Here is a 26,223-nt window from a genome sequence, read left to right as displayed (position 1 = left end):
ACTACCTCCTGTTGGAGTTCAAGACAGGATATTTTTAGTTCTCTAACTGCCTGGTATAGTGAGCTCACATCTCCTGCCAAATACAGAGGGTCATGAATGATGCTATGCTAAGAGAGGAACAAGGAACAACAACTTAGGAGTTTTTTCCTATTGCAAAAATTGTTTGGCTTAATCTGGGGGGGGGGGGGGGGGAGAGGGGGAAGTGAAATATGTAAAGCAAAAAGGCTGCTGATTTAATTCTTCTTGGAGCTACACATGAGTTATTAGACAAACTGTTCTGCTTTATGAAACTGAAGATCCTCTGGGTGTGTTCAGAAATGAAGCACTGCACTCCTAGACACTGAGCAGGCATTTTCATATTTTGATCTGCATTCCAAAATCTGTGCAAGTACCTTTTTAGACCCTTTAGTCCTAAGATTCCAGCTCCCAGAGCAAGTTTTCTGTTTTTTAAGCAACAGGCTAAAGACCTAGCACAGAAAGGGTATTTGGTATCAAAGATGAGTGAGGCTCTACCTATGTGCTTCGGTATTCTGAAAAAGCATCTTTAGAAAGACATGGAGCTGTTACCACGAGCAGGTGGACTGAGTTTGTGTGGACTTAAGCACTGCTTTTTAAATCACCCCAAAATTCAGATTGGTATTTCAGGTTCAAAGCTAAAACTCCAAGCAAAGCTTTTCTATTAAGCTTAAACGAACTGCATAATCCCTGACATACATTTCCTGCCAACAAAATAAACCCTTGGGGTGTTGCCATAAGTTTAAACCAGGGCTGTGTAGCATGCTCCTTAACCAGGATCAAGCAATTTAGCCTCAAAAAAAAAAAAAAAAAGAATCTCATTTCTCATTATATTTTTTTTCCCCCAGTGGGTAATTACATTATTAAACCATTCTCTTGAGTTGATTTAAGGCTAGCATTTCACTTGGACAATGCCATGTAAATATCTCATATTCAAAAACACATGTGGAAAAAGTGGGGTTTTTTTTGCCAAGCATGCTTGAATCTCCTGATGCCATTCTGGTTTGGGTTTCTTTTTTCATGGATGATAACAGCTCCATAGAGAAAGACCTTGGAGTGCTGGTGGGCAGCAAGTTCTCCATGGAACAACAATGTGCTCTTGTGGCCAAGAGAGCCAATGGGATCCTGGGATGGATCAAGAAAGGTGTCCAGCAGGGCTAGGGAAGTTCTTCTACCTCTCTACTCTGCCCTGCTGAGACCACCCCTGCAATCCTGTGTCCAGTTTTGGGCTCCCCAGTTCAAGAGAGACAGAGACCTGCTGGAGAGAATCCAACAGAGAGCCACAAGGACGATTAGGGGACTTCAGCATCTCCCCTGTGAAGAGAGACTGAGAGCCCTGGGGCTGTTTAGTCTGGAGAAGAGAAGACTGAGAGGGATCTGATCAATGTCTATCAATAGCTGAGGGGTGGGTGTCAAGTGGAGGGGGCCAGGCTCTTTTTGGTGGTTCACAGTGATAAGACAAGGAACAATGGGTTCAAACTAGAACATAGAAGATCTCACCTCAACATGAGGAGAAACTTCTTTACAGTGAGGGTGACAGAGCACTGGAACAGGCTGCCCAGGGAGGTTGTGGAGCCTCCTTTTCTGGAGACTTTCACAATTCACCTGGATGCATTCCTGTGCAGACTACCCTAATTGATCCTGCTCTGGCAGGGGGGTTGGACCTGATGATCTCTTGAGGTCCTTTCCAACCTCTGATATACTGTGATATTGTGATAGCACATCAGATTACTAAAAACAAACAAAAAAACCCCCAAACTTTTGATATCTGCGTTTTTAATCCCAGAAAACATGAAATCAGCTAAATATGTATGTCACACCAGTCTTAAAGAGTATTTACACTGTTGTGATTAATGTATTTTAGAAGTGTTACTATGCGGTTTAAAATAAATTAACAATCTGCTCAGAATCTTTTGCTATGTAGATCAGATGTTCCAATCTGTCATTCATCTTGCATCTACACATATCTACTCACATTTATTTACATAGAGGCTTTCATACCTTCAGCAACTTTTTTTTTTCCCTTCTTCTTTCAGGATTTGAGCTGTAATTTGTCAAACAATATTTCTGCAATTTTAGATTCCATATTATCTTTTTATAGCGTTTTTAATACTGGCACTCTCTTTTCAGCCTTCAGTTTTGAAAGCACTTCTACCAAATGTGTGAATCTCTCTATCTGCAGGATGTCCATGTTTTGTTTCTGAGAAGCTCCAAATTGGTAGCAATCAACTCAAAAGTGTGTAGTAGCTGTCAGAGCTCAGAATAGGCTGTGGACAATCTTATGACTGATTTAGCACGTGCTGGGAGCCAAAGTAATACAAAATAATTGGTTGTTTTTCGCTTCCCTGGTTGATGGCTAGGAACCTGAGCCTCAAAAATGGTGTCTCAACTGCAGTGGTCTGTAAACACATCCAAACTCCCAGAACTGCTCACTTCCAAACTCCTGGAACTGTGTATGTGCTGGGGCTGGTTCCAACTCTGTCTCAGGTCAAGTTTGGGGAGCTCATCCTTTTGTCTTGCACCTTGCAATCATACAGGAAGGAGTTCAGTGCACACTCTGGCCAGGTCTCTGCTCTGAAGAGTTTGGTAATCAAGACTACAGCCTCGGGTAGGGTGAATATCTGGGTGTCATTTGCTGATTCTTGTCCTGACCTGTCCTACCCTAAAAACAGTGGGGCACATGAGGTCTCTAGGATTAAGATTCAGCCCTTGACTCTACCACACAACCATTGTGGTTTTTCTGGTTCAGCAAGTGAGGGAGAGAAAGTGTAAGGCACAGGAAGTACCAAAGTGCTCTTGAAGACCCCTGGGTGCCCAGGCAGCAGAAGAGGCAGCTGCTGCAGGCATGCTTGTGTGCTGTCTGAATGAAGGGAAACTGAGCTGGAACCTGTCATCTTGGTGACCTCCAGCTAGGTTTTGTGGCATGTAGCAGCTCTCCAGCCTGATTCTGGAGTAGCTCTGCTAAAATCAGAGGAGTTACAGGTGGAGGTTCAGGCTTCACCTACACTTTCCATGGTGAGTGTCTTGTCTTTATTGTGCTTGCTCTTGCAAACCATGTTAAAAGACCAAGTGAAACTAGTCAGGCCATGGACAAATGAGGAAAACTTTAAGAGGATAACAGTCTCTGCACTGAGTTTTCCTTGCTTTGTTAGTCTTGGGTGGTGGCTTTATGAGTTTTTTTGAGGGGTTTTACTACAAGGGGAGTTTCATGAAGGTCATCATACAGCTCTTCTGCAGAGATTGTCTAACCTAGCAATATCTCAAGTTTTGACCCAATCAAAAATTATCTCTGGTGGGCCCCAGTCTCTGTTGGGACAAAATAATTTATAGCTATTCATTTTGGCTGATGATGCTGCTGAGGCTCTTCTATCTAAAGAAACCTATCTAAAGATTTTGATGTGTGGGAGATTGCCTAACAAACTTAGTAAACTCTGCATGGTTCATCATGGAATGATTTGATTTGGAAGGGACCTTGAGGATCTTCTAGTTCCACCCTCCCTGCCATGGGCAGGGACACATTCCACTAGCCCAGATTGCTCAAAGCAACCTGGCTTTGAGCACATCCAGGGACAGGACATGCACAACTTCTCTGGACAGCCTGTTCCAGTTCTTCACCACCCTCACAGCAAAGAATTTCTTCCTTTGATCTAAATCTATTCTCTTTAAAACTGTTACCTCTTGTCCTGTCACTACATTCCATGTTAACTGTGTGTGACTTTGGGGCACACTGGGTTCTACATCCTGCAAGTGCAGGGCATCTGATGGAAGGTAGGAAAGGGTAGAAATAGCCGATGACCCAGAAGTCCATCCTTGCTGGTGTGTCTTAAGATGGATGGTGCAGCTTGCAGAGTGAGCAGTTGGGTCTGGAAAGGGAGTGTAGGACAGTAACCAGGTGTGGGAGCTTCTGTGGAGCATTCCCTGTCATTTAAAAGTCCTCTTTCCAGGCAGATGGTTGTCCCCCTCCAGGTTTGAACAGAACCTCTCTGACTGGAGCAAGCTAAGCCTGTAACAACATGTAAATATTTGCCTTGTTTTTAGTGCTTATCTGGAGACTGGACTGTCTTCCAAATAGAAACAAATCCTTAGTTTTTGATGAAGGAGCAGAGCAGAAATTCTGCTTCCCTTTATGCAGCACAGAGGAATGCCTGAAACAGTCAGGAAAGCTTTTTCTTTGTTAAATCAAAGTGCACAGTGTTGACCCTCTCTAAGAACACTGTTATGCATTTTTAATAAGAGCATTGTGAGCAGTTGGGAAGCTGCATAATGAATTTCAAGCATTTCACTGTGTTTGTTCTCTTTTGTGCCCTCCCAGTCAAAAGAGGGGAATAATATACCTTGAAAATCATTTTAGGAAGGAGTAAAAAACTTTAGAATGCATGAAGTGCCTGTGTCTTTAGAGCAAATACATACTATATTCTAATTATAGCCTATAATATTAGCATTTAATTTTTCCTAAAGGGCTCTGAATGTACCACAGAATTTTATAGTGAAAACTTGTTGTAATCACTAGCATAAATTTAAAGACATCTAGAGAGAATGTTGAGGTTTGCAATATCACCATAAATAAAGGAAAGTTAATTTTAAGATGTCATGTAGCTAGCTTAAATATAATTTCCATTTCCATTCAGCATTTTCATATCTCCAAATAAGTAACTCACAGCTACTTTGGCATTTTGCAATAAATAGCAAAAACCTCTTTCCCCTCCTATTCTTTTTTTTTTTTTTTTTTTTTTTTGTTTTTCCCCTGCCAAGGTGTAGTTTGACTTCGTTACTTCATTCCTTTCCTGCAGGGAAGGGCAGTTTATACCCTGAAGAGGCAAAGTTGGATGTATATCTTCCTTGGAATGCTGCCATACTGCTAGAGCAGGGTAGAAGAACCACGATAAAAATGACAGCCTGGGCAGCAGGTACATGAGGATGAGAAGTGTTCATGGCTCTGGTAGCTCACAGGAGATTTGGTAGTTCCTGGAAGAGGAGGGGCTGAGCCTCTAGAACACTAGCCTTGACCATAAGAATCTTAAACCCCTCTTTTTAGTATGAAGTAGCAGTTCTTAATCTCTAGACGATAGTTCAGTGTTGTTATTGAAACTCACAATACACAGAGGGAGTTGAAATGATTTTGAAAAGTACTTTGAAAAAACCCAGCATATTCTAAGTCTAAATGGTTAAAAGAATGAAAGTAGGCAGGGCTGGGAATGTGGAACTGGTGTGTGGCAGGGCTGGGAATGTGGAACTGGTGTGTGGCATAGGTAGACATCTCCTTAAAGAGTTGCAGCTTTACTTACTGTGCAGAGAAACAACTGAAAAGCATCTCTAGGATGTTTACCTACGCCTGGCAGAATTAGGAGAGCATAATGAAGCCCTCTCCTCTGCAAACTCATGTCACAAAGAACATTTCTCTGTTCCCACTATGACAAGAATGTGACTTATTTCCTTTCCCCCTGGGGAAAACTAAAGGCAAAGGCAGCTGTCCTGCAAAGATTTCTTGGTCAGCTTTTGTGTGAGAGGATTGTATTTGCTCCCAACTGGGAGGGAAAAGGAGAGGGAATGGACAGCACTTTGCATGAAATGGGGAAGATGTAAATCAACGGTTGTAGTGGTTCTGAAGTGGTTTTACAATTGAATTATGCTGTGAAGCATTCCATCTGTTTTAGCCTTTCTCTCACAACAGTAATTGCTCTCCTTATCTGTTGGGAAGATATTTCTGTTATGATGCCATCTAGGAATATGAATTCTGTCAACTGGGAATTGCTTTCAGTAGATACCCCCAGTGAGCTCTGAAGTTAGAACCAGAACTAACCTTTTTCCTATCCACTTTAGAACACACTTTACTTCCTTGTGTGGGTGAAGACTCAGCCTGAGCTTAATGTCAAAGCATTGTTGAGGTTAGCTGATAAGAGGAAAATCAAGAAGCTAATTTTAGCATGTGGAGGGGAAGACAGGAAGGGGGAAATAACTGTATTTTAGTATTGTATAGTGTCTTTGTTTTTCCTGGAAGGACAAGGAAGGTGGCTTCCTGTTCTTTAAACCAAAGGCTCAGTGTGGGTATTTTGCAGCTTGTACAAAGCTTCTACACCGCCTCCTTGTTCAGGTTAAAGAGAGGGGCAAGAAGAGGCTGAGACTGTGGCTCTGTCTTCCAGAGAAGCAGTTGCTGTCTGTTCCCAGAACAGTTACATATTACTGGGGACACAGGAATCATAGAAACACAGAATGGTTGGAAAGGATCTTTAATGCTCATCTAGTTCAGCCCCCCGCAGTGAACAGGGACATCTTCAACTGGAACAGATTGCTCAGAGCCCCATCCAACCTGACCTGGAATGCTTCCAGGGATGAGACATCTACCACCTCGCTGGGTAACCTGAGCCACTGTCTAACCCCACCACCAGTGTACAAAAAAAAGTCTTCCTCATAACCAGTCCAAAGCCACCCTCTATTTAAAACTATTTCTCTTTGTCCTAAGGGACAGGACAAGAGGAAACAGGCTCTGGTAAAAGGTTTCTCTCTGTCTGTAATTCCCCTGTATAGATGGAAAGGCTGCAAAAGGTTCTCCCCAGGGCGTTTTCTGCAGGTTGAGCAACCCCAACTCTGTCCACATCAAGGGGAGAAGGTGGAAGGGTTGCTTTTCAGTCACTGTGCTTCCTTGGAACAGACCCGGTGCTCCTTGCTTTAGCTTGGGACAAAGCCCCTCTGTGCCATGAAGTTTTGTAGCCAAAGCCAAATATATTTGAAAGAAAATGCCAGAGGGATTGCCAGCTTAGCCATATTGTTCTGCCTACTGCAGCTAGCCAGATCATCTGATCTGTTGCTTTTGGTGTGAGATCTGAATATATCTGTGTGTTTTCATCTGAATAAATTTTGCAAACTATTCAAGTATATTTTAAATCTGTACTGGATAAAACATGGACAACATACAGAGCAGTTAAATGGTGAGATTCTTCTCATTTTAAGTGAGTGCTCTTCAAACAGATTGAACGTTGACTTTGCAATGTTAAACAGACTTTAAAAGTGCCAATTATAGATGCAGATAAATGGGGGAGGAAACAAATATATTTGCTTGTCAGGAATGTGAGTTTTGATTTCTGTTTCATCCCATGGATTCCTAAAATGTAATAGTACAAAAGAAAATTTGAGTGGTGGTGGTTTTTTTTTTTTTTTTTTTGGTCAGTAATCATTTTAGTGTTGTCTTATACTTTTGACAGTCATTTGTAAGCACTAAGTAAAAGGTAGGATGAATGGCCTATTTCTGTCTGTTTTCATTACTGTGCTCTTTCTGTGTGCTCCATCTTATTCTCTGTATATGCCTACTGGGACATTAAAGATTCTGTAATTATTTCAATAAGATCAGGGTTTATAGATTTTTTTGTTCCACTTAGTTGTTGGCTAATAAACCTGCCTCTGTGCTGAAGGCTAACAAATCTCTTGTTTAATACTGCACATTTTTTTTTCTTTTAAATGTGATATATTAGAGAACATTTTAAAAGGTCAAGATTGTGCAACTTACTCTTTTCCCTTGCTGTTGTAATAGTCTCAAGGTAGCTCCTTAACTGCAAACTCCAAAGTCATCATCATCCTTTGGAAAACATAAATATTAAAGATGTTTTGTTTCTTATTTAAGAATTTGAAGGAAATTGGAACAGTTTGAAATAGTGCAGTGCTTAAAGCCTAGAATGGTTTTTAGCTCTAGTAGGAAGTGTGATTGTGGTCTCACAAAAAAAATAAAATATATGCTCAAGGGGCAACAAATTGGCTGAACTGGAGCAGGGTGATGATGTTGGAACTAAATGATCCTTGTGGTCCCTTCCAACCCTGACTGATTCTATGTTGTTTACCAGTGTGGGCAGGGTTTTCCCTAATATCAGGTTAATAGAATCATAGAATGGCCTGGGTTGGAAGGGATCTCAAAAGGTCATCTAGTCCAACCCTGTCTGCAGTAAGCAGGGAGCATCTTAAACCAGATCAGGTCACCCAGAGCCCTGTTGAGCCTGACCCTAAATATATCCAGGGATGGGACCTAACTACCTTCCTGGGCAACCTGTTTTACTACCCTCATACTAAAGAACTTGTTCCTCTATCTGTGGTGTAGACCAAGAGTATTTTAAAACCATTTTCACCACGCTGTTTCAGCCCAGGTTAAGATGAAGGGTGGATGGATGTTTTGTCCTGTCCCTTACAGACCCATGCCCAAAGCTGGGACCCAGCTCAACACTGCTGCCATTTTCAAGGCAGTGAAATTGTTTCCTTTGGAAGTGATCTTTAAGATCTTTGTGTCCAGCTGTTAACCCAGCACTGCCAGATCACCACTAAACCATGTCCCCCTGCACCACATCTTTTTTAATTCCCTCCAAGGATGGGGACTCCACCACTTTGCTGTCCCAGGGCTTGACAACCCTTTCAACACACTTGACAACATAGGTTCCCTGGGACTTAAAATTACACTTACTCTTGCATTCAGAAGTGGTCACTTTCCACTGGAGCTGAGTAAATCATTGTCTTAGGTCCAAGTGCTGTGAAATTGTTCTCAGAAGAGGCTGCTTTTTCCTGATGTATGTTGAAGAGAGATCCCAGGTATCAAATCCAGGTCTGGGTTGTGCAGGGTCACTGATTTTCATGTCTTGTGGGTTTTTTTTAATGTTGTTGTGCAGAGTTTATCTTAGGAGGCAATTGACAGTTAAGCCCACACAAGACTTCAATTTATTATTTATTATGAAGCAGAACAATTAACATTAGATCTGTCAGTTGTGCAGGGTTAAACCCTTTGTTTCTCAAGATCATTAATGACTTTTTTTGCCTGCTCACAGTGGAAACATGGCAACTCCAATCTTGACCGTTTTATGTACCTATGTAGAAGGAGATTGTTCCCAATATTGTCCTGTGTGTATTTGCACTTCATGTTTGAATGACCAGAGGACCTTGTGACCTGGCCTTGTCTAAACCTTTGGGAGGTTTGGTGAGTTTAGCATGCATGGTCTGCTTTATAGTGTAAGCTGCTAGTAGCTCTACTCAGCAGCTGAAGCAATTTAGCCAACTGCTGTACAGATAAATTGCATCTTTGTGCTCTGGTCTTTCCTGAGACCAGATGGAGTTCTGAGACCTGACCTCAAAAGGAATATTTTCTTTTTAACTACTTCTTGAGGCCCATATTCATATACTCTTGATCTTCAAATGACTTAGGTGTTCAGTGCCAGCAGACTTCAGAAACTGTTGTTTCTCTTGTGTTCAAGAGTTGATGTGTTTCTAAAACTCTTAAGAAATCACCCATTAAAAACTCTGCAACTCTCTAGCATACAGAGCTTCCTTCTGAGGAGGATGAAGACAAACTGGATGTAATCCAGGAAAAAGGAGCAAGAGTGGAAGATCTAGAATAGCAGGTCCTGAAGATGAGAGATAATAACCATTCTGAGCTTCTGAAAGGCATGAAGGTGAAATGCTGGGACAGGATACATTGACATATTCTGTTGACTGGGGAGGGTTTTGTGAGAGAGTAGATTTGGTGGTAATCACTTGGGAACTGTCTACATGTACTTAGCCTCAGTGGAGGAGGTTGGAGAATGTTTGAGACTTGTATTGCATTACTTATGAGCAAACAGTTACAGGAGTGGTCATGTCTCCTCTGTGATAACTGAAGAGTTTAAATCAGAGTTCCTAGGCTTACCAAATCCTCCCTTTCACATTCTTGCAGGGAGAGGCAGAAGTTAGAGCTTTTTAGGATGACCTACCTTTAGGAGCAGGCTCCAAGGATGCAGCCTGCAACTTTTAACACAGCTTTCAAAACCCTGGCTAAGATTTTGTCTACCTGACAAGACTCCTGTCATCTTGACTCTGTACCACAGTACAGATAATCTGCTGCATGTCATCCTGCATAATAGATCAGCTTTTTCTGGTAGCTAATAAAAACCTGTGGCTTGGACAGGTTTTTAGAATTAGAAGGTTCTGTTCTCATACATAGCCTAAACTCATGTGCACAGAGGCCAAGAAATCAATCACACTGAGAAACTTCTGCAGCAAAGCTTCTGTTTTATCCATATAGCCTCAGTTTAAAGTTTGGGGTTTTTTTCTTATGGAAAATACTTTGTTCCTATGCAAGTTGATTCCAAGGGATATTATTTCCAATCCAAGCTGTATGCTTTGTTTGGCATGATTTACCTGTTCTAAATGTTAAAGCTTTGCTCTTTCTGTTGTGTTTGTTGATAAAGAACTCCTCAGCATCACAGATATCTTCCCTTGAGTTAATATTTGCATGATGTGTTGAAAGTATCTCATGATCTTATTCTCAGTAAATCATTGCAAAACTGGGATTTCTGTAGTCTGACACTGAATCACTCCTTTCCTTGATCATCTTAATATTACTTGAAGTATAGATATGTCCAAACTGAATATTCCAGTGATGGTCTTTCTGGTGACTTGTTACAGAGCTTCTAGCATTCCCTACTTCCTCGATTGTAGTAGAGTACTCTCTTGCTCTTGTCTAGGTGGCTCTTAGCAGCATTACCCTGGCAGTTCTTGTGCAGATAACTTCACATCATGCCTGTTTTCCAGCTTGCCATAATTCACTCAAAACAATATGTACAAAACTTCATTCAAATGCAATCCAGATGAGTGCGCTTCCCAGATGCTTTTCTAGAGCTCATCTTCCTCATTTGTTATTTCCAACTTCGTCAGCTCTTCACATTTCCCCCAAAGTTTTACTGGTGGAGTGACAGAGAAACTCCATAGAATTGGGTTGAGAACATCACATCTCAGAGTTCTTCTGGATGATTTCCCCTTGCAGTTTTCTTAGTGGTCTTTCAGTTAGAGTTCTGCTGTGTAGTATGGGTTGTGTTGGGTTTGTGCACCCAGTTGTCGGGGTCGCGTTGGGTTTGTGCACCCAGTTGTCGGGGTCGCGTTGGGTTTGTGCACCCAGTTGTCGGGGTCGCGTTGGGTTTGTGCACCCAGTTGTCGGGGTCGCGTTGGGTTTGTGCACCCAGTTGTCGGGGTCGCGTTGGGTTTGTGCACCCAGTTGTCGGGGTCGTGTTGGGTTTGTGCACCCAGTTGTCGGGGTTGCGTTGGGTTTGTGCACCCAGTTGTCGGGGTCGTGTTGGGTTTGTGCACCCAGTTGTCGGGGTTGCGTTGGGTTTGTGCACCCAGTTGTCGGGGTCGCGTTGGGTTTGTGCACCCAGTTGTCGGGGTCGCGTTGGGTTTGTGCACCCAGTTGTCGGGGTCGCGTTGGGTTTGTGCACCCAGTTGTCGGGGTCGCGTTGGGTTTGTGCACCCAGTTGTCGGGGTCGCGTTGGGTTTGTGCACCCAGTTGTCGGGGTCGCGTTGGGTTTGTGCACCCAGTTGTCGGGGTCGCGTTGGGTTTGTGCACCCAGTTGTCGGGGTCGCGTTGGGTTTGTGCACCCAGTTGTCGGGGTCGCGTTGGGTTTGTGCACCCAGTTGTCGGGGTCGCGTTGGGTTTGTGCACCCACCCTTTTAGTATTTTTTTCATCATTCAAAAAGTTTCCATGATTTCAGATTCAGGCTGAAGTGAGTCTTGTCTGATCTTATCCCATTTATCTTTTTGAAATATTGATATGCCACCAGTTTTGTCTTCAGTCCACTGGAACTTCTCCAGTGTTTCAACGTTTAGTTAAAAAAAAAAAAAGATAAATCAAGGGGAGGGCTGCAGGATCTAAGCCAATCTTTTCTTCACGCTTGGGTATAAACTCTCTGGTTTAGTGAATTTCATGTGTTTTACTTCACCTTAGCTGTTCAGTAATCTATATAGTTACAAAGGAAATCACAAGTGTTTGGTTGTCACAGCAAATGCTGATTACATCACTTTCAGAAATATGTATTAGATTCATTTCTTCTATGTCACAACTGATAATATCATTAGCAACTTCTGGGACCAAAACTGTGAGATTTTACTGGAGCATGACTTTCTTTAACCATATGAGAAATCATTTTGTTGTTGTTCAGACATAATCAGTGTTCTTAATTTCTAAACTAGTTATTTACATTTATTTCTATAATCTTCCACATTTTCACTTTTGCCATACATGAAATTATAAATTGCTCCAACTACTTTTCCTCTGAGCTCGGGTGGGGTTTTCACCATGACCTGCAGAATTGTGTGGGCTTTTATAGTCTGATTTCTAGTATTCTTTTGCATTAAAAATATCCACTTTGCTCACTTATTTCAAAGTGTCCTTAAAATTATTTGAGGACACTGACTTTTTACAGAAGGAAAAAAAAAAAACAACAGACAGCAGACTTCTTGCATATTGTAATTGGCATTCACTTGTGACTGCTCTAACATAGGCAGTCACCACTTTTAGGTGGTGATTGAGTTATTTTTATCTATCACACTGAGATCCAGTACAGAAGGATTTTTAAGTTGCTTGGTTTACTTTTTGTGTTGGGAATAGATCAGTAATTTTTAGACATTTCAAATATAATTTATCAGAAGTCTGCCAGCTTGTGACTTCATAAACTTGTATGATTTTTTTTCTACATGTTTACACGTGCTTTGAAGTAATTTTTAGAGGTCTGCTCCTTCTATTTTCTCATCTGTGTTGGCAGCTCTAAAAGACTTGATACTGTTGTCAATCAGATAGAAGGATCCTGAATTAGCCTCTAAGTCTTAAGTATGTAAATGATACCTTTACTGCAGAGTCCCACATTCTTGCTCCTCCTGGCTGTCTTTCCCATTTAGGTTTTACTGACAAGTTTGAGTCATGTGAATTGTCATGCCAGGTTTCAGTCCTACCAAATCATGTCAAGCTTTCCTTCACCAGACACAGAAGTGTAGTTTTATAATTTCCCTTTATTGCTTCTTGAATTATTTATAGCTCCTCCTTAGTTTTGTTTGTTTACAGTGATTTTTTTTTTCTACTTTAGGTCTACACTTTATGGCTCTTGGGGAAAATTCAGAATTGTAGAAGGTTGATCATGAGAACAAAACAGTATTTTAGCAGGGTTTGGTTTGGGTGTTTTTTGGTCTAAGTTGTGGTTGTTATGTAATGAAGAAAGTACACAGTCTCTCTTCTCTTTGCTTAAAACAGATCAAGGTAAACAGTTGAGCAGAAGGAAACCAAATGTTTTTTTCCATTCACCTTATTATTGAGCTGTGGTTAAAAGAACTTCCTTTTTGGTACTATCAAAAGATCTCAACTAAAACTTCAGTTGAACACACAGAAGAAATATATTCTTTCAAGGGTGGGAAAATACACAGACACACTTGTCTTTGCCTTAATGGAAGTTAAAAATACCATGTTAATCATATTTCTAAGTTACTCTTTGTAGCATGCATAGCAGAAAATAGAGAAGTTTATTTTTGTTCCTCAGCTTGTGATTTAATGCTGAAATTTTGGTCTTATGAAATCCTTTGCATCATTGCTTATCAGTTTGTAATTTTAGCAAGAGGGGAATGTAAAATAGAAATACTAAAGGAACTGAAAGCAGGGAGTATTTTAGAAATGTGAAGTTTGAAGCCCTGCCCTGCTGCAGTTGAGAGCAAAACTGCTGCTGACTTCAGAGGCCAAAATTTCACACACGGATTGTAACCAAATCAGAAAGCACAGCCAGCAGAGTATTTCTGGGTGATGGTTACATGCCTCAGGAAGTATTACAAGGCATGAAACTAAAGGATGCATGAATTTAACCACCCAAGAAATGTAATAATCACCTGGGGGTAGGAGGTGGGGGAGGCTGAGTTCAGTTACCAAATAGATATTTCGTTAGTTTATCTTGCCTTTCTTTTTTACCCTCCCCTAAAACAAACATCTATTTGCTTGCAAATGAATATCACAGAAATCACACATTTCTGGTGCTCTGAGTTCCTGAGTCCTAGGATGTATGAAGCAGTGGATGAATAAATTAAGAGGTGGATGAGTGAGAGCTGGGGCCCAGGTCCTCTGTTTCTAGGTGTAGAATCACCCTTTTGGGGCAGTCCATCTTTGGTCTAGCTTTAGGGATTCTTTTTTCCTTCTGCACACAACCTAAGCAGGGTGGTGGGGACGAAAGTCCTGTGTCCTTTCACCTTCTGCCTACCATCCCTGGGAACTAAATAATAATTTCAGAGGTCAGTTGGAAATTATTTCTTGCTATCAATGTTGCTCAGTTTTACACATTTATGCAGACAGTGAAATTAGGAGCTGAAGTGTCCTGATTCCCTATTTTCATGGTGGAGAAAGCTGTACATGAAAGGACAAACTGCAGTGGGGCAGGGCTGCAAGGGAGGCCGGGTTATCTAATGGTATTTGTGACAAAAATAGGTTTAAGCCACCCACTTTGGCAGTCAAATTGGAAGTCCATCTGTGTAGATAGTTGCCAGTATTAACAGGCATTGGTGTACATGGAGAGCACGTGGCTCATCAGAGTTGGTGCATCCAAATGTAGTCTTGGCTGCATAATTTTCTTGTCAGGTTCAAGTGTTACATTTGTAGAACATCTCCTGCATTATACTTTAAAATGTGCATAATCCTTTCATTATTAAGAAAAAAAAGCCCACAGCCACATTGGCTCTGAAATAGAGGAAAGCAGATGCTTAATTTTGAGATGTGCTTGATTCATCATTATGCAGAAAAGCCTTAAATAATACACATAATATGCAGAATTTAATATCCATAAGTGTCTTCTTGAACAGAGGTGTTTTGAGCACTTGCTTAACAATAAGCATCTGCTTAGGTGCTTAGAAGCATTTTTATATATATATAAATATATATAAAATATATATATATATATAAAAATATATATACATATATTATGTATATATATATACACTTAATTTTTGTTCTATGAGCAGCCCTGGGGAGGGCATACAACTGTTTATAGATTTAAAGTTGAACACGTGCATGAGGGATTTTAGGTTTAGGGTTTAATTTGAAATGCAGAAGTGTAAGCCTAAATTAAATTACAGAACTGCATTCACACCATTCTAAGTGATCCGTGGTGTCTTCATTACTAAAAATGCATCTGGTGCTGCAATTAGAGCATCTTAAACAAGCATTTACCAACAAGGATGCTAATGTGTTCATTTGCCACTTGGTGGCCTTTGGTCAAAAGTATGCTGCAAAAAAAATATGATTAAAATAAAAAACAATGCATGATTTAAAAAAAATCTGTACAAAATATTTTTTTAGCATAGAAAGAGCTTTGCTAACCAAAGAGCAGCCCAAACCCAGCGTGTTTGACTGTTATGGCTATACTACATCAACTAAAACTAGTCTCAGAACTGACTCTATTTCCATACAGATTCCCTCAGATTTCTACTTTCCCTCTCAAACAGTCATTTTGCAGAAATTATCTCCAAATGTGTTTGCCTGGAGTACTTGGGCACAATGGTTGGGAAGTCCCGAGATGAAGTGACAGGGATTTGTCAACAACTTCCACAAACCCCAGCATGATTGTTTTATGGCTATGGATGTAATTAATGACTAGGTCACCAGAATGAAATGATTCAGAAAAGACCATTGTAATTTATTAAAAAAAAGAAGCTGTCACCAAGCTGAGAAACAGCAACCTCAGCTGTGATCAGCAATGTTGGTATTGTTCTTAGTAGCAGCTTTGAGAGTGTGGGGGCTGGTTGGAAGCTCAGTGACTAAAACCTTTAGCCTCAGCCTAGTTTTGGTTGTGGTTCTGTGTGCTGTTCTTGTCTGAAGTCACACCATTGTTGCTCAGGGTAGATTTTTTTTTTTTCAAATTGTAGCCATTTGTCTCCCCAGTTTTCACATTTCAACACATTTTCTGCAATGCAAAGGTGGTTTGTCTGGTTTTATTTAAGAGTTAGTTGGCTATTTGCTTCGTTAGCACAGGGCAAGTGAAAGCAGTAGGTAAGGAGCTGCCTTTTCTTTTTCCATGAGTGCCTTTCCTTGTCTTCTTTTTTTTTTTTCTTGAAAGCAATACATTTACATTTTATAATCATAAACACGAAATTGAAGATGAAATCAGTTCTCAAAAGATTAATTCAGTCCTGCTCACAGCTGTGAAGACTGGGGAAATAAATATCATTTTGCAGCAACGTATTCCTGACAAAGGGCATAACAAAAGGCTGATTTCTATTCAGAGATAGTGGGTATATTTATTTTGCATGTCGGGGGAGGGAGGGGGAGGGGCTGTGGTCGACTGCTTGGCGACCCTGACCTAGTTTTGGAGCTGCTTATTATTCAGCTATATGTTTGAGAAATTTCTGTAATTTAATTTGGCAACCTCTTCTGCATGTCTGCACCTAGCAGTAGGTGCTCTTTAATATTAGTCATGTCCCGTGCTGAATCATATTTAGTTAGGAAAAGGAAAATCCTAATGCACTCATAACTCAGAGAGAAACTGTTTAATTGTTAGCAGAGAGCTGCCTGATTACAGACTGGATGTCTCGTCCAGGGCCCTGCCATAATTAGTAACCACTGTTGACATTTAGATTTAAATTGAATTTTCTTCTAATTAAACCCAGAGGGGGTTGATCCTCTCAGATGTACAGGTTAATAAAATTAGTCAGAAACTGTTAAACAGTAAACTGAATTCTCCAAGAGAGCTTTCCCAGTGTATTGTTAGCAATCCTGTAATTAATATTCAAAGGATTCGTTAGATTCGGAGTTGTCCCTTCTTTGTTTTGGGTTGCATCTGGGTGTGTTGCAGTTATTTCTTTAATTAGGTCTCTTTGCTTTTGATATCTACAGTAGCACTGATTTCCATCATGCTTGTGCATGTATAAGTGCTGTAGCACCATTCAGCCAGACTGTGCAGCTCTTATATGTAGCAAGCTGTTGTGTGTTGCCTTTTTTTTTTTCCTCCTGAGCATATTCAGTGATCCTAAAAGCAAATGTGAAATGAATTTTAGGAATACAGCCTAGACAAACTGCTGTCTCTTTGTCAAGCTGCCACAGGGTTGTTTACCTTTTTACTCATCATTGTTTTTTTGCTGATCCTTCCCAAGCTTTTTTTTAATTTAAATAGGATTATTTTCCTAGTGAAATCTAGATGTTTGTATTTTCCCTGTTGCTTTCTTTCTTTTTTTTTTTTTTTCAAGTGCCATCAATTGGATTTGAGATCTTAGCCTACATGAAATTAATCTGTGGTTTTGCTTTCTTGCCCTGCTCACAGATTAAGAAATTAAGAGTATAAAAACTGTTAAGCATGTATGCCAGGAAATGCCAAGAGTGATGTGAGGGGGAAAATAGTCAGAAGTGCTGTAATGAGATATTTGGACATTAAACTTTAGAGTCATAGAATCAATCAGTCAGGGTTGGAAGGGACCATAAGGATCATGTAGTTCCAACCTCCCTGCCATGGGCAGGGTCACCTCACACTAGATCAGGCTGGCCAGAGCCTCAACTTTGGGAATATCAGTATTTTTGCAAAGCTGCTCTGTGGAAGTAAAGTTTCTCCAACAGGCCCCATAAATGAACTCACTTGTGGTTTTTCAGAGCTCATGTACAGAGGAAATCCAGTAAAATACTACTGGGCCTGAGAACAACTTAGTCCCAGTACTAAGAACTCAACATCAGCTTACAAACAGAGAGAAGAATGCATTATACCATTTAATGAGCCTCATGAAAAGTCATAGGCTCGGTTTAAATCACTCACTGAGCTACTGTAAGCTAAAAATAGAGGATTTAAAGAAACACAAGATGATAAATGAAAATGTAAGAAATGCTTTCCCAAAAGATATTTTGAAATTCATAGTTGTTGTTCAATACTATTGAATTGAATTTATTCCCAAAAGGAGTATCACTTCTGATACAAACAAAACAAAAAATCTAGATGACTTCATTTTTCTTGCTTAGTCTGACTAAATAAATTGGATTAGGTAAAGAATGCTTCTCACTCAGAATTGGCTTCAGATGGTACAAACCCACTGGAAATGTATGGAACAATTTCACTGCCCTGGTGTACAGCCCTGGGTAAATTCCTCTTTGCTGCTGGCCTGTTGTGTGGAAACCACAACACAGATCAAACCAAAAATGGCTGAAACTCAGGTCCAGAACTGCAGTTTTTAAGCCATTTAAAAGTGTTGTTGATCTAAATGAGGCTTTAATAGGAACAGTCTGTAGGGATAACAGCTTCTGGATTCAGGTGCAGCTCTCAAGGAAACATCCAGCTGAGAAAACCTAAGAACAATGAAAGAACACAAAGCTCTTTAACCCAGTCTAGTCAGAGTCTTTACACCAAAACCAAACTTAATATTGCTATTGATTTTTCACAAAAGGTGTCTACTATGGTGATGGGCAGCAGTTCAGCAGAGATCAATAGGTAATTAAACCCCCTATGAGAACACACTCTTAAAGTGAATTAAACTAAACTTTTTTTTTTTTGCAGTGACCAAATCACATTATCATGAAAATATACCCTGAAGTCTCAGAAAATATCTGTAATCATCTCTAAGCAGCCATAAACCCAGTCCTAAATTTGACAGCATGGTTGCTTTATGAAATGGAAGCAGAACTTCTGTGCCTGGATGAGGCTATGCCAACCATGGTCCTTTTAGGACATGGAGTGTCATGGGTAGTACCTCGAAGTGATCTTAGACTTCACTTCTGAGTCAAGTACAAAAGTAACTGCTGGTGGCAATACACATGTGAAAGTAAGGTTTTCCTGGGTAATTTTTAGCTAATGAAGTAGGAATAAGAGGCTTTGAGTACCCTGGCAGCTAGGCAGAGCTGTTAAGGCAGGCAAAAGCAGACACCATGCTTTCATTAAACTCTCTGCATCTCATTGGTGCCAGCAGAACACCAACAGAGACAGGAAGGAAAAGAGCAGTTGCTGGAGAAGCCAACAGCATGCCCATCAAGTTTGGCATGAGATACTTCAGGTCAAGCAACCATAGTCAGGAAATGTGAAAGTGTCCATGTTTCACAGAATCCCAGCATGGTGAGGGATGGAAGAGACCTCAGGAGATCATCCAGTCCAACCCCCCTCTTAAAGCACGATCACCCAGAGTAGGTTGCCCAGGATCACAATACCAAGATGGGCTTGGAATCTCTCCAGAGAAGGAGGTTCCACAACTCCTCTGTGCAGCCTGTTTATTTCTTTGCAGAGCAATCTTCCTTTTCAGCTAAATGCAGGCTTAATAAAGAGCCTTGCACTGGGTTGAAATCTGTCCTGTGAATAAGGAAGGTCATTGTCTGCAGAGACAGCAGCCTGGAACCGGTGTCCAGTACTTGAGATGTGTCCTCACCAGTGCTGAGTGCAGGGGCATGGACACTTCCTTACTGCTGGCCACACTGTTCCTTCTACAGGGTGCCAAGTTCTCCTCAGGAAGGTGGTGAGTAGGTTTTCCGGAATGATTTGGCTCCAGAGTTCACACCAGAGAAAGCAGCCAGTCTGTTCATCCAGTTTTTCTCTGGCACACTTGTGCCCCCTCTTCCTAAATAAGTTCTTGTTTGAAACTGGCTGCAAGTGGAGCAATGTATGGAAGAGTTTCCTCTTCCACTTGATGGACAGGAGGATTTGCCACAGAAAAGTTTGCAGGCAGTGAAGGACTCAATAATGCAGAGCACCTTTGCTTTATGAATGCAGAGCTAATTTTCAGCATTGCACATTGGGAAGGAACCATGGAAGCTAGTGCCATGACAGGATTTATTTTTGTAGCTCAAGCAGGTGAATTCCTAAATGCTTTTGCATTTTCACAGATCCAGTGCTAGATGGAGACTTCCAGAATCACTGGAGTGTGTCAAAGATTGATGTTTCTAAATTCATTCAGCTTCCACCAAAGATGTTTACCAGCCTGTTACAGATTGAAGGATCTCAATGTTGGGAATTTCTGGCTATTTGTGGAAATTGGAGCAGACCTATAAAATCTTCTGAAACTCATCCATCTAGGAAAACTTTCTGCAACTATGAAAGGCAGGGGGAGTGGAAAGTAGGTATTTTATTTTTATAAGCACCACTGGGGCTGTTCCCCATGAAAGGTGAAGATTAATGCATGTTAGTGCCAACTAGTTCAAATATAGGAACAAATATCCAGATATGTGGTAATTTTATTTTGTTGACAGTAAAAGAAGCTTTAGTTCTGACAACAGTGAAGTTAGTTCTGCTGATACATAGTAAAATTAGTTCTGATGATCATAGAATGGCTTAGGTTGGAAGGACCTCAGAGATCATCTACTCCAACCCCCTGCCACAGGAGAGATACCTCTGAACTAGACTCAAAACAATTCTCTTTACCTCTAAATCTGAGCTCAAAAGAGGTCAGTAACAGTTTTGCCATTACTTCCAGGGAATCAGGACTTCATCCTTTCCCTGACACCCAGCTATTACAGCAGAATACAAAACAAACCAGCTGGATCAACAGGACATTATCTTTGGAAACAATGACCACTTGCACTGCACCGGAGCCTCAAATATTTTTCTGTAACTGAGTTTAAAGAAGAAGAAAACACTGGTGAGCCACTTAGAGTGGTTGTGCTTATCCTGAAGCCATGGAACCTGGCAGGCAAGCATGACCTGCATTTCTACATGTATGCAACAAAACCAACTCAATGCTTCAAGAGTTTGGAACATCAGGCAGCAGCAGCAGCTTAACATTCTGTCATTAGTTTCATGCAAGAGCACAGGAAGCTGGAGCACAGGAAGCTGCTGCTGCAGTCAAACCTGATTTTAATTTCCCTGCCTAAACACAGAGTACTGTTGGGCAGAAGACTTCACATCTCCATTTAAACAACTTTGTTTTACAAACACCAAAGTAATTTTGGTGTGGAACAGACCTCCAGTTGCATGAAGTGATAATCACATCATTACATGATAATGGTAAAGTTAGTATCTGAATGTTTTTAAAATACCCAATTACAACAGATAAGTCATCTCAGAATCAAACAGTTTGGAAGAGACCTCCAAGATCACCCAGCCCTAACTAATCAACTAGACCATGGCACTAAGTGCCTCATCCAGTCTTTTCTTAAACACCTGCATGGACATTGACCCCACCACCTCCCTGGGCAGCCCATTCCAATGGGCAATCTCTCTTTCTGTGAAGAACTTCTTTCTAAGATCAAGCCTAAACTTCCCCTTGCACAGCTTAAGACTGTGTCCTCTTGTTCTGTTACTCTTAGGTGTATAATGAGGGCTAATATGTTGGACTGCATTCTATCATTAAATTTGTTTTCATAAAAACAGGCTATTAAGTAGGTTAATAAATATTTTCAGGGACAGTCCTGTCCTCTTGCACAGTCATAAAAGTGCTTTCTGCTCTTCTGGGTGTCTGTCACATATTTTGAACCTGTTGATTGTTGCCCTGTTGTTTTTTGTTTTTTTTTTTTTTTTTTTTTTTTTTTAACTGAGTTTCAGTGAGAGCTGAGAACATTTTGCATGTTCTCAGGAAGCATTCAGCAGAGGAAAAGTTGGGAAGATACTTTAGTGGCAAGAGATAAGATCTGCTTATCCACTTGGATGTGTGTGTGCACACACTTGTGCCTTCATTTCCTTCGTGGTGATGTCTGTGCGCATGCATAGGACAAAGCAAGATTTTATGTGGAAACGTGTGAAAAAATGTTGCCTTTCTAATCTTGCTATGAGCTAGACCATATGACTATGTTAGAGAGTTGGAAAGAAGCTCTGGTGCAAATGTCTAAGATCAGATTTAGCTTTCTAGGCTTCTTGGCTGACAGTACAGTGTCTTTTGGGAGCGCACAAGAAGTAGTTAGGAAGAAAGTTATGCTAAATGGGATAAATTCTGGACACTGCTCAGCTGAATCCCTGAGGTGTTTCCAAAACCTGGGACTGATAAAAAGCAGAGTGCAATGGTTGCATCATGCAGAGACTGTGGAAGTTACATGGGTAGGGAGGTGAAGTCAGTGGGCAGTGTATGTGGTGGTGCACATAGCAATACTGTGCGTGCAGCCTTGCTGTCTGATACTGATCTCTGATGCAACAGAAAATGTCCTGTGGCCACTAGAGTATGGTTTGCAGCATAGATAACACACAAACCAGTGACTGTCCCTGGGGTGACAGGTAGAGTGACCCAAATGGGGTGTTTCTGACAGCAGGTCGGGGTGGGTGGTACTGCTCACACTGGCTTTTGGGAGCGATTCCAGGAGCACTCCTGAAGTGAACTGTTAAAGGCTGTTTCTGCAAGTTCACAGATGTACATCTGACATGGAACTATAGGAGTTGGGGTTGTTCAGCCTGGAGATGAGAAGGCTCCAGGGAGAACTTACTGCAGCTTTCTCATACTTAGAGGGGCCCATAAGAAAGATGGGGACAGACTTTTTAGCAGGGCTTGTGTAGCACTGTGAGGGGAATTAGCTCAAATGGTAGAGCGCTCGCTTAGCATGCGAGAGGGAGCAGGATCGATGCCTGCATTCTCCAGTGCTTTGGAACTCTGGCTGCCCACAGAGGTGGGAGATACCCCACCCCTGGAACTACTCCAGGTCAGAATTTTTGGGGCTCTGAGCAATCTGCTCTAGTTGAAGTCCCTGCTCATTGCTGTGGGAGAGTTGGATTAGATGACCTTCAAAGGTCCCTTCAAACCCAAACTGTTCTATGACTCTGTTCAGTTTACAGCTCAGTGATTTCCCCAGCTCACTAGGTCTGACCACCTGACAGATGTTGACACTCAGAAAATGGCTTAAGGAATTAAAATTCAAGAAACAGTCAATTAGTGGAGAAGGGAGGATGACAAAACCTCTCGTAATGTTCATTCTAAACTCACAGTGGGGCCAATGGGTTTGGACTGCTTTGTGAACTAGTAATCATCAGAACTCTGACTAATTCACTGGTGAAACTTTTTTTTTGGCATTAGTATCACTGTTTGAATGAAATTCTGCTGCTTTGATACTTTTGGTGAGTGCATACTTATGACATGGGTTCTAGGCTAATGAACAGTGAGACCTTGGACAATGATCTTCCAAGTACAAAGCTCTTGTCCTTCCCAGCAAACGGTGCCAGCTCAGAACTTCATATGACTCACAGTGAAGTAACTCAAAATTGAAGGGAATGTGATTTTGGCTTCCTGTACTTCATGCAACCTGGAACTGGGAAAAACTCTTTCCTGCTCATCCTGGGCTTTGGCTCTTTAACATTGATCTGATGTTGCTTTCTGCTTGCTAGCAGGTACCTAAGTGTGGTACATTGGGAGATCATTACACCAGTTGTCATGGTGGTGTGTCTACTCAGCTTTTCATTAGTCATTTAAATGTTATTTTTACTGCAAAAGCGAATACTAAATACCTGTAGTTAAGATAATTCACCTCCTTGGGTTTTCTCATCTGAAAAAAAAAAAAAAGAAAACTTTAAATCCTAATGCATGTTGTGATCTCTCAGGTGCTAATAATAACAAAATATCCCACTTGTGATAGTCATGTTCTCACTTCATAATTAAATGAAATAAATCACTGAAGATTTGAAGAAACTCTTGTAGTACTTTATGCAAATTGGCTATTGGTTTGAGTACTAATTAAGATGACAAAATATCTATAGGAGGCAGTTTTGCATTCCTTCCAAGGTGGGATCAAGCTGCTTGGTACTCTTTGAGGGATGATGCAAGGAAGGAATATCTCATAGAGTGATCCCGGATACACGTTCTTTGTGTGGTGTGAGTGAAATATAGCGAGGCTCAAGAAGGATTTCACATTAAATAGAAGTTATGCCTTTCCCTTGTGTTTTCACAATTTTAAAATGACAAACTTAAGTCCTCAGTCTCCACAAAACACTGCAGGGAGAAAGGGTGGGCTTGAGAGAGAGCACTTAAAGTCAGTGCAGCGAGGGGAGGAAAAAGATAAAGCTGGAGAAAATTGCTGTTGACTGGAATCAAACTACACGAGTTGCTTACAATTGATTGTGTGTTGTTCAACCACAAAGATAAATTAGAACATAGAGTACTGCAATAGAAAAGTGGTTTAGATGTCATAGAGACAGTATGACTATTTTTATCTCAGTTGTAGACCATAGCTTACCGTGGCTGAAATGACATTGAACTGTTTTTGCCGTTGATGATTTACAGCCTGTGCAGTGTGTTTGTAGGAGCAGATGTCACGTTTTATGTATCTGAAAGTGTCAACACTGATGACTTATGTCTGAAGATTGTGTGCATGAATCAATAGAATGCAGTGATTTCCATTTCTTAAAAGACTTTTTTTTCCACCATAATAAAAAACATAGAGTGAATTTTGGTCATTATAATGCTACTCTTGAACTCTCTTTTTTTTCCCACTGTATTTTACACTACCAGGAGAGGATTACTTTGCAGCATCCACTTCCCTTCTCATGGATAAGCACAAACAGCAATGATCAAACTCCCTTTACTTAACTTGTTTTACTTAAAAGGTATACAATACACTTCATTTTCTTTTCAAAAAATAAGTGATAAAAAAAAGATAAGAGTAAATGGACCAAGATTATTTTATGAAGAATTATACCAAACAAACCTAAACAGATCTCACTCACTTCCCCCAAGCTTCTCCCATATTTCAGAATCATACTGCCTGAAAATTTGGGGGGGGGGAAGTACTTGTCATCCCGGTAAAACAGAAAGATAAATTTGCATTTAAATGGAAAATGTATCAGTCATTGAGCATCTGCAAACCTGGAAGTTTTATTTTACTCTTAAAAAAGAATAAAAAAGTCTTTAGTTTGCATATGTGCAATATTCTGGGTATGGAATGGTTTCTCTATGTAGTCATGCACTTACAAATATATAGAAGTGTAAGTACTAGTTTGAATTAACATTTTTAATTCTGTATGTGGAAAGCTTACTGGTACAAATAGGAATTTGTGTGCAAATGAAGTGCAGAAAAAAAAAAGTTGCTTTGAAGAATTTTGTTAATACTTCTGTATTAAAACCAATGAGGCAAATTTGGTCAGTGCAGATGTTGGGACATTAGTTGTGATTGGGAAATGTCCTTAAAGAAACAGGACTTCTTTTAGATCTTCCTAATCCCTAAAATCACAGAATGGTTTGAGTTGAAAAGGACCTTTTAAAGGTCAGCTAGTCCAACACCTCTGCACTCAGCAAGGTCATCTCAACCCCCATTCAACCTGATGTGGAATGGTGCTGGGGATGGGGCATTTCCCACCTCTCTGGGCAACTTGGGCCAGTGTTCCATCACCCTCACTGTAAATTGTTTTTTATCTAGTCCTCTTTCAGTGTAAACCCATCACCCCTTGTCCTGTCACCACAAACCTTGCTAAAAAGTCTGTCCCAAGCTTTTGTTATTGACCCTTTTAAGTACTTGAGTTCCTGCAGCAGGATTCCTTTCCCTTACTTGCACCTCGGGTGCTTCCATCTGAGCACTGTCTTCACAGTGCAAGTTTATTTCATACATGTGAGAAGGGCTATTGGAACCTTTGGTTTGGCTCCATCTGCTCAGCCAGTGCACTCCACAGCCACAGGCAGGTTTGCAGACTGCAGAGAGCACTAAGAGATGCTTTTGGAGGGGCTGTGTGCTGCTTCACTTTGTATACACAGAGTGGAGGTCTGAGTCTAAAGATGATTTCATGTCTAGATCTCAAATGGTGACTCCTGCCTATATTAGGTCATCAAAGAGTTGCCTTCCTCAAGGGAGAGATGGCATATGGAATTGCTATTTCAATTTGAACTGGAAGTGGATAAATTGCATGAGAAAAGATCTGATGCTTTTAATGTTGGGAGGAGATTTGTTTGCTTTTCAGTCATTGTAGCAAGTATGGAAGCTGAAATTTCCTGATGGATGATTAGCGTGTGATGTCACATTTTAACTGCATGAACGGAGTTTCTCATTCTCAGCAGCAGTGTGGCCATGGATTATCTGTGTCAAAAGTGCTGCCTGGCACTGCAGGAGATGAGGAAAACCGACAGAGCATTCCCTCACACTTCCCCAAACCTCTCTCTTGCAGTGCAGTAAAACATTATTATACTGACATCCTTACAGAAATACCAGTTACAGAGGCTACTGGAACAGCTATGCCACAGTGCATTTAATAGCAGTGGTAATTATTACCATGGAGCTCCTGTGTTGTGCTAAGTGTTTAACAGGTTTCTGCCCTGAGGAACTTGTAGCCTTCATGGTGCTTGTGACAGACGGGCACAAATGTGATGCAGCTTTACACAGAAAGTGTCAAATCCCTACAAGCAGAACATATAAATTGTTTCCTCAGCTATGCCAGGCATTCCCCAGTCTGCCTAAGGTGTCTGTCATTAGCTGGGGCTTGATCCTGGCCAAGCTGAGGGTGCAGAGTAGCAAGTCTTGAAATAAGACCTAGCTGTAGAAATATCCTTCTGATTCTAGAGCTCTGTTTCCCCCCTTCAATGCCATAACACAGATTCTCTTCCTGGTTTGT

The 26,223-nt window shown here is 40.9% G+C and overlaps 1 protein-coding gene and 1 non-coding gene across 2 annotated transcripts in view; both read left to right on the top strand.

Annotated features, from left to right (window-relative positions):
* Window positions 1-26,223, top strand: part of TOX (thymocyte selection associated high mobility group box) — a 196,328-nt gene that overhangs the window by 56,184 nt on the left and 113,921 nt on the right. The gene's annotated exons all lie outside the window — the stretch shown is intronic.
* On the top strand, window positions 22,203-22,275 carry TRNAA-AGC (transfer RNA alanine (anticodon AGC)). Its single transcript has one exon. It is a non-coding gene; the product is annotated as a tRNA-Ala (tRNA).

The sequence above is a fragment of the Indicator indicator genome, chromosome 31 (assembly GCF_027791375.1).
Source record: "Indicator indicator isolate 239-I01 chromosome 31, UM_Iind_1.1, whole genome shotgun sequence".
NCBI classification, from domain to species: domain Eukaryota; kingdom Metazoa; phylum Chordata; class Aves; order Piciformes; family Indicatoridae; genus Indicator; species Indicator indicator.
Note: the sequence above shows the minus strand (reverse complement) of the source record. Positions and strands in the feature narration are given on the sequence as shown.